Source organism: Glossina fuscipes, unplaced genomic scaffold (assembly GCF_014805625.2).
Source record: "Glossina fuscipes isolate IAEA_lab_2018 unplaced genomic scaffold, Yale_Gfus_2 3, whole genome shotgun sequence".
NCBI lineage: Eukaryota > Metazoa > Arthropoda > Insecta > Diptera > Glossinidae > Glossina > Glossina fuscipes.
In genome coordinates, this window is record NW_023998417.1 from 11,338,115 (window position 1) to 11,347,323 (window position 9,209).

At 32.2% G+C, this 9,209-nt stretch overlaps 1 long non-coding RNA gene across 1 annotated transcript in view; it reads right to left on the reverse strand.

Annotated features, from left to right (window-relative positions):
• The window catches only part of LOC119634940, a 55,746-nt gene that overhangs the window by 31,416 nt on the left and 15,121 nt on the right, over positions 1-9,209 (reverse strand). The window contains exon 2 of the long non-coding RNA XR_005247002.1: positions 4,281-4,343. This is a non-coding gene — a long non-coding RNA (uncharacterized LOC119634940). The remainder of the gene's footprint in view (positions 1-4,280; positions 4,344-9,209) is intronic.

Genomic DNA, 9,209 nt, shown 5'->3' on the forward strand with positions numbered 1-9,209 from the left:
CAGTGAGTGAAAGGCATGACTGCTGTACACGGATGGCGAAGATGCATCCTTAAGACGCATATGTTTTCTTTTCTTTTAAAGTATTTCAAAGTAATTTTATTGAATTTGACGGCAACGTATGTTTTTCTTTGCAAAGATGACATAAGCATGAGGTTGCCACTTCCTGCTTTTGTGTTTTTGTCTCAGTTTTTCAGAAATATGATTGAAGACATTTTCTCCTGAAAAGTTCATACTTCAAAGGTTACTTTACTTGAAGTGAAACACACCAGTAATTATTTGATCGTTTTTTAATCAGGAAACACTCTTATGTCGGCGGATAAGCACTGTAAACAATTCTTTTTTAAAACAAGAGAGCGTTGTTTGATTGTATCAGAGATTGGCTAAAGAGGAAGGAAATTCGTCAAAATTGATCGATTACGAAAAAAGCATTTTTTGTTACATCTCAAGTGCATTCATTTGTCAATAAAATAGAATGACCCGGCAGCGTATTTACTGGGAATATAAGGATTGCTGTGAAACGTGCCTTCTATGTAAAGAACTTTCTTTATCGGTGGACTGATTGGTTGATTTTAGTGAAAAACAAAAACAAACTGTCACGTGAATCTCTGCGGTTGACAACGACACATGTCTCTGCCAAAGCATAAGCAACATACACCACCATCAGCGTTATCGTTAAATGTTAAACGACTGATTGCAATAGAAATTCTATGGAAATTTAAATGCATTTCAAATAGAATAAAAATTTATTTAAAATCGCAAAAACTTCAAAAAAAAAAACAAAAAGAAAAAAAAAACAGAAGAGTTTCTATAAAAATATCAAAACAAAAGGGCTCGTCACGGGAGCAATGCAATAAAAGAAGTTGTGGTGAAAAGGATTTCAGCAACATTTTAATTGTTTATGAAACATTACTCTCTCTCTCTCTCTCTTGCGAACAACAACTGCAATCAATGGCAGTAAACCGATTTACAATCGCTTACGGATCGGTCTATATAAACACGCACCAATGACCACGTGAGCAAGTCGCTTCAATTCTTTACTATTATTTTTAAATCTAAAATCAACTATTGTTCCGAAAAACCGCTGTTGACATGTGGCCTTTATTATCAACAACAAAAAAAAAAAAAAAAACAGAAAAATGAATAAATAAAGTTGGTTTAATTATTTAAAAAAAGAAAGATGATTGCATTGTTTTTCTTATTTTATTTACAAAACAAATGAATATCCTGCAGAGTTTTTATCGTCATTTTCAAACTAAAATGCGGAGAATTATTTAAATTTTTTTTTTTTTTTTTTTAATCCAACTTTTTAAACAATACAAACACATAGAACGTTTCACGCAAATTTCTCAAATGAACGTAACATCAATGGCTACATAAACTAATAAAATGTTATTACATAAATTACTTCCTATCAAAAAAAAAAAAAAGAGGAGAATATATTAACAAATATCTGTCATTGGTGTCAAAAGCCGGGCATTGAAGGATGGACAGTAAGCAAAAAGCTAAAATAATAAATTAAGAAAATTATATTCGATCGGCGGAATCTTTTATGCCCATCACCGTCATCGTAAAAAAGACAAAAAAGTAAAAGAACTAAATTTTCATATTCTATAATAGGCAGTGGGCGCGGTTAATTCTCCAAAATAAAAGTTGTAGTCACATAGACGTGTAAGCGTGCCCTTTGAAAAATTTAGGACTCTTCCAGATTTATATTTCTAGAAAGTTGGATAGACGAACAGACGCTTAGGTGCATTCTGAAGCTTTTGAAACTTCGTAGCATTGAAAAAAAATCAAATTTTAACGCATTATGTTGACTTGATCAACTTCTACCTCTTCTGTACAAGCACTACCGCATAGCCCATAGAAGATTCATTCAATTTTTTGTAACTTTACCTGCTTTATAGCTTTTGAAAAACAAAGTTGTTTACGTAGCGTGTGCTTCGGTCGTTTTGGAAAATTTGCTTAGAAAAATTTCCAATGCTTTCTGTCAAAATTGAAGTTGACAGCTTAATTTGTACGGTCCGTAACATTTTTTAAACGCTCATTGCACAGACGGACAGACCGACATGCTTTAATCGATTTATAATTTGAGGCTGATCAAGAATATATATACTTTGTGGGATCTTCGAAGCTTCCTTCTGGATTTTGCGGATGTTTCGACAAAATGAATGAACCCGTCTTCCTTCGGTAATGGGTATAAGAAGATGGGTACCATATAAATGAAATTGTAGAACCATGCAGAAGTTGCAGAGTATGCTTCTCTCATAAAAAGCTTATCATATATGTATACATATTATATTAACGGAAAAATTGGAGAAATTTCAGGAAAAACACAGTGAAAATTTTGGTAAAGAGAAAGACGAAAACATTCTGGAAGCACAGGGAAAATAGTTTTGAAGGTCGAAGAGGTCGAAATGCACCGGCATGTAAATTCTGTGCTCGTTCTCGTTCTGGGAATTTCGAGGTCAAAAATACACTTCGTCCTGGTCGACCAGGTCGATTGAAGTGGATGAAATCTTATAAGAAAATTGAAGAAAGCTCAAGCATAAGTAATCGTAACCCTACTAAGGAACTAAACGTCAATCACAAAAGAGTTTTACAACGGAAAGAAGAGATCGTCAAATAGTCAGTCATCACTACGTATTTGAATAAAAATTCGTTTGATTAAAAGAAAAATTTAGCAAAAACAATAATAAAAAATTTCTCAGTACTTTTTCCTCAAGCAGTTATTAAAACATACAAGTAGATGTATATAATTATATATAATATAAAATACATACATACATTGAAAGATTGTATGTATATTGTATGAAAATATGTGTATATATATATTTTATACATTTTTGTATATGTATTACATACATATATATAATCTTTCAAAAGAGTTGTTTGAATAAAAAAAAAAAAACAAAAACAAAGAACAAATAAACTACTACTGGGAGCAAAAGGGGCTTTTTGAGAATTTAAGTGTTTTTATACACTTTGATATACTTAAACATACACATAAACGCATAGAAAACGCACAAACAAACAAACAAATATAACGTAGCAAATGAACAAACAAATACAAATACAAGTGATTTTATATATTTATTGTTAACACTAAGCACTAGCAACAAAATATTATATATAAAGGGGGGGGCGGGCGACCGGGCGGGCGGGCGGTCTTTATAGAAGGAAGTTTATTTGAAAAGAGTTTTTCAAGGAACTCGAAACAGAAAAACAAACAATAAAAACGCAAAAAATGAGCAAAAAGTCATTTTCAAAAATTCTCAAGTGAAAATAATAATAATAAGAAACAAAAGCATTATTTATGTATACACATGTTACGTCTGCAAGCAAGCAAAGTAAAATACATTCTTGTAAAAGATATTCTTCTTAAAGATTTATGTGTCAAAAAAAAAAAAAGGAAATAAGATTAAATTTAGTGAGAATAAGACTTTGTGCGGCCCTTCAAGATATCAGAGGTGGCCAACTTAAATTTCCATGTAATATTATTGCTCAAGCAGACAAATTGATCGACATACATACCAACATATTCGGAAAGCAGCAGCCCGGTAAGTCTCGAAACGAAGAAATGAAGGGAGAGGGGCTACAAAACTTTATGACCTACCAATCCTTCCGGTTTATTTAATCTTGAACTACTTCCATTAAGGCAATGCTATGCATTACCTTCGTCCCGTCACACACACAAAAGGATGCAAAAGTTGGCAATATTTCTTCATTGTCAAATGCAAAGTGCATCGAGCATATCGTGCCTTATACTTTGTTGTATTTCGTTCAACTTATTCGTGAAAACCTTACTCCTAGAACTCCTCCTGTTCATTGTCTTTAAGGAACCACACTTTATTCTATTAAAATTCTTTCTTATCTGAGACGAGGGTATGAAAGTTGTCAGCACCATTTCGAAGGCTAAAGACGAACGTCTTACTTTATTTTACTCATAACGCTACGATTTATTCATCGCTTTCGTTGAACTTTTCCTATCGCATTCCTTCCGCTTCTCTAATCAAATGTTTCTCTTCTCTTGCAATTTTTTCTGAATGCAAATTGTGAAAGGCCCTTAACACATTACCTACATCCTACCGAAAGTTTGTTTACCTGAAATTAATTAAGATTCTTCCCCGATGTGCATAATCCTTTAGTTATCCTTATTGACCCGCCCTTTATATTATACAAACCGCTATTGCTATTATTTCCTAGCACAGAAATGGACACAAAGACTGACAAATTTTTTCTATTTTCATCGCCGAAAGTAAATATCAAGCTTCTGTACTTACCGAATAGGTGTGAGGGAGGATGTTTTGCCCCTTAAACGTTATAAAATGATTGCAAAAATTCATCTGAAACGAGTTGAAAACAGAGTTGAAAAGATATTATCAGTAATTCAGTCGAGCAAAATAATGCATAAAAATTATTTAAATTCGTAATTTCGTAAAAATAAATATTCAAAGAAATGATTTGGTATATCACTTCGGCAACACGGCGCCTTGGCTTAGTTTTTGTATGACTGCTTAGTGTGTTAACCATAAAATTATGAAACATGTACAGCATGTTATTATATGATTGTCATATAGCTTGCGATTTATCTGCGATAATTTTAAGATATTCCACGAATTTTTGATACGTTTACTTAGGCATTAAATAGGCAATAAAAAATGTACTTCTCCCCTTCGCCCTTTATCGATATAAAAATGAAATTCCTAAAGTATAAAACGATAAAATGTAGTCGCAAACGAGTAAAGTCGCAAGTAGTATCGCAAGCATGTAAGAGTATTTTGAAAAGATGGGTCGGCAAAAGTGAAATCAAGTGACACAGGGTACGACGCTCAGTTAAGACGTAGCAGAGAGTGTATGCTGGATATAGCTGGCTGCAGGAAATGGAATATAAGCTATGTCCATAGACTAATTAGCCAACAGTTTATAAGCGTCTTGTTGTTGCCCGCACGAGATCATCTGTCATTAAGGGGAAGACGACTGCAAGCGGATGGAAAAAAAGGTAGCGGAAGAATAATGTTGATCCAACATATATTTAAATATTAAGAAAAAAAAGTATTTTTGAAAGATACCAAAAAAAGGCAACACCGGAGCCATTCTCTCTAAGCATCTTTAATTTAAGGGGCTTTGTGACACGCTTCGCAAGTAGTTCACATTAAAATCTTATATAGAAAAAAAAAAAAAAACGCTAAATCTATCTACATGTATCCAGGGAAATACGGGTGAGATTTAAAATTAAATTGTGTTTCAGGGTTCGGCGAGGATTTCAATTTCCGACCAAAAAAGGCCTTAAAGCCACTTAAAATTTGCCACGCCCACATTTAATAATTGATGTATTTATGACTTGCTTGTAACGAAAAAAGAATTATCTCTCATGTTATAGCTTTTGGCAGTCATGGACTGGCTTTTGTCAAATCGTCTGTTATTTCATCCTAAGTTTACAATCCTCTCTTAATGAATAAAATTTGAATTTGTTGGTTCGTTGAATGTTCGGGTTTGTGCGAGCTTAGCGATACTAGAATAACTTTCCACACACCCGTGCATCGATACACACATACCTGTGCTCCAAGGAGTGTTCTCACTATGTCTAACATTTTTGGATGGGCGTTTGTCCGTTTTCCTCTCTGTCCGTTTATTACGTTCGATGTAGATATAAACCCTTTTCACCAAACCTTATAAAAACAGGCGATATATGCGATGCAAGATATCGTCGATGTACCGAGTAACCCATACATACCAGTCTTAGCTATAATCAAACATTGTATCTAAGATAATATGAAGAGATTCAATCCGATTCAATTTTCTTTTACTTAAGCGAGTTTTGTGTTCATTTTTTGCACAATGCTAGAAAAATTACTGTGAAAATGTGTTATCTAAAAGACGATATTTGATTAACATCCGCGTTACAATCAAATATTGTACTAAACTAATAATGTGTGGTAAGTAATGGTAAAAAATGCGTCGAAAACCAGATAAAATTTTCCTTTTCATTAGGGAAAAGAGCGACTAATGTTCAATCAAATTCCACTAAATAGAATTTCTATTCTAAGTTTATTCTCTTATTTCTTTACTTATTCACAGAATCTACTCTAAATGGTGTCCCGATATTATTATTATTTGTATTGAATTTAGAAATCTCAAGCTAGAAGACTATTATTGTACTATTAAACAATAAATGGATAAATTTTTAATTGTGCATTAATTTGATTAATCCTTAAAAGTACAATATAACAAACAACAACAAAAAAAAACATATGATATTTTTGTAAAAATTCACCAAACTACTGCTAAAGAATTGAAGGCGGATACAGCGACAATAATCGACAGAGCGAGCGAGAACGAGTAAACGAGCGACCGAACGATTTCCCTAATCTTCAGTTTTGAACAAAAGGCGAAAAAGAAAAATATCAATTACAAGAAATATTTGCGTTTTCATTAAATAACAAAATTAAAAAGGAAGTTATTGTCCTTCGTTCGTCGTCTCAATAACAATACTTGATGATAATAATAAGAACATTTGTGGAAAATTTAATTTAATTACACATATATTTATAAATGCATACATATATATATATATATATTATATGCCTATGCGTACGCCTGTAAAATTCGTATACAAATGAATTCAATTGAGCCTAACAAAGGCCTAACGCGTTCATTAATAATTTTGATTAATGAGATCTTGGGTGCGTTGTAAATTGCACTAAATCGACAATAGAATAAAAGAGAAAAAATACAAAAAAAAAAAGTAAACCGCAAAAGGAAACTTGCAATTATATAGCGTATAAGAGCAAAAGCGTGGTGCGCGCGCCGGCGCATTAAAAAATGTATATTTTCACATTACGCATAGGACCAGTGGAAAAGGAAATATGTGTTAAGGAAATTTTGAAATAAATTTTAAATTTACTTTTGTTATGCTTTCTTATTGTTGTTGTTTTTTTACAACATACGTAAGTAAGTAAGCTCTTAGTTTTAAAGAGTCCTCGATTTTCAAGTGAAATCTTAAATAACTAAAGAATTCTTTCTTCTGTTTTCTTGTTGCTGTTGTTGTTTTTTTGTTGTTTTTTTTTTTTACTACACTATAACCACTCGCGTGTTGGGTTTTAAATGTGAAGAGAATTATTTTATTTTATTTATTCACTTTTTTTTTTTCCTTGAAACTATATATGAATTGAGAAACAGAAGCCTTTCACGTATGAATGGGTAATCATATATACATATATGTACATAAAGTGATTCATACTTTAAATCATTTATTCATCTACTCTTGCAGCAACAGGAACAGATTATAAAAAAAAGGAGATATTAAAATGGTCATTAAACAAGGATCGTTTTATATATGGTAGGAATACATTTACAGATATACAGATGTATTTATATATGTACTACTATACTATACTATATTATATATATATATAAGTATACTTATTCCAGGAAATTTAACAAACAATTCTGTGTAAATAATACTGTTGAAAAATACGTTAAAATTGCGCAGCAATATACATACAATACATAATAAGCGAGTGAACTGCAAACATAAATGTATTAACGATTTCGGCCCACTTAGGTATAAAAACGATTCAATTGTATTGAAAATTCTTAATAAATCATTTAACAAATGTTACACACACACACACACACACACACATACATGCACGCAGGCACATACATTCTTACGCATATACAGACAACTAAAAAACGGGAACAAAAGGATTTGCTTTTAAGTCGGTTGCTTCTTTCGAAACTTTAACAGTACAAGGCGAAAACGATTCAGAGAGCGATAGAGTAGAGTAAAGAAAGCAAACGAGCGAGAGAACGAGATGGAGTGATCGAGAGGGAGAGGGAGAGAAAAGAAAAAAAAATTGTAATCAAAACTGAAAATGAAAACATTTTAAATCCGCATTTAATTGCATTTGTACGTGAGCCAAGCACCCCATGGCGCGCGTACAAGAGTATACTTATTCTCTTATACATATATACATATATATATATTTGAATATAATTGTAAGTAACATATATAATATACTTATGTATATAGGGATAAATACGTATATGTAAAAAAAACCACTAGAATTAAAGCGCATAAGTAAAGGTTCGCACTGTCGCATTGTATTTTAAAGTAGCATCCTAAGGACGCATGCCAAAAAGCCAGGGAAACTTTACGTTACTCTCGCCATTGTTATAATATGAAAAAAAAACAAACTATTACACAATAATTTGCCCAGTTTGAGCTAAGAGAACAATTGTGGGTTTTGTGTGCGAAGTGAGCTCATGAGAAGTTTAACTATATAACCCTCCCTCCCAGAGCCAGCATAAGCAGCAGCAGCCGATTACAAGTTGTATACATATTTAACAATTTCATTGGTTGAGCGATTGAATGCTTGCTTGGTTGGTTGGTTATGTGATGATGATAGGTTATGCATACAGTACATTGAATACACATACTCTTAAACACATATAGAACAGAGAAAGAAGCATCAAATTAAAATAAATAATAAAACAAAATAACGTATTATTCCAAAATATTCACATATTGAATTTAAACACGCATGCATACGCTTGCACAAATTTATACATATGTATATGTATAGGTACCTACATATACACGCACGCAGGCATGCATGCTTGCATACATTAAATCTGTAGCCATATCATCATTATAATCACCATTGTGATCATGAGATTGACAGAAACAATTGTAAAAGCTTTTTATTTTGAGCAACAACAATAACAACAACAGCCAACGAGTTTAGTGTGTTATAAAAAAATAAACAAAGAAAAAAAGTTTAAACACACTTACACTCTTACCTCTCTATTCAGGCATACTACTCATCTCAACCCTTGTTTTTTTCTTGCTTTTTACGTTTGTTATTCTATATAACGCACACCAGCACACATAGTGTTACACAAAAATGCCAGATATCTCTCAACTACATTTTGATTAAAAACTTATTTATTTATCATCGTCGTCAACATCATCATCATCATCATCATTATTGCATTCATCATTATTGTTATTATTATTGCTATTGTTGTTGTTGTTGTTGCTGTTGCTGCTGTTATTTTTGCGATACTATCGTTCTTCTGCATTCTCTTCTTATACTCTTACTATTGTTTTGCTACTATTATTGATGCTAAAGTAGTTCTATATAGTTCTTGTTATTGTTGTCGTTATTATTATTGTTGTTGCTGTTGCTGTTGCTTTTGCTGTT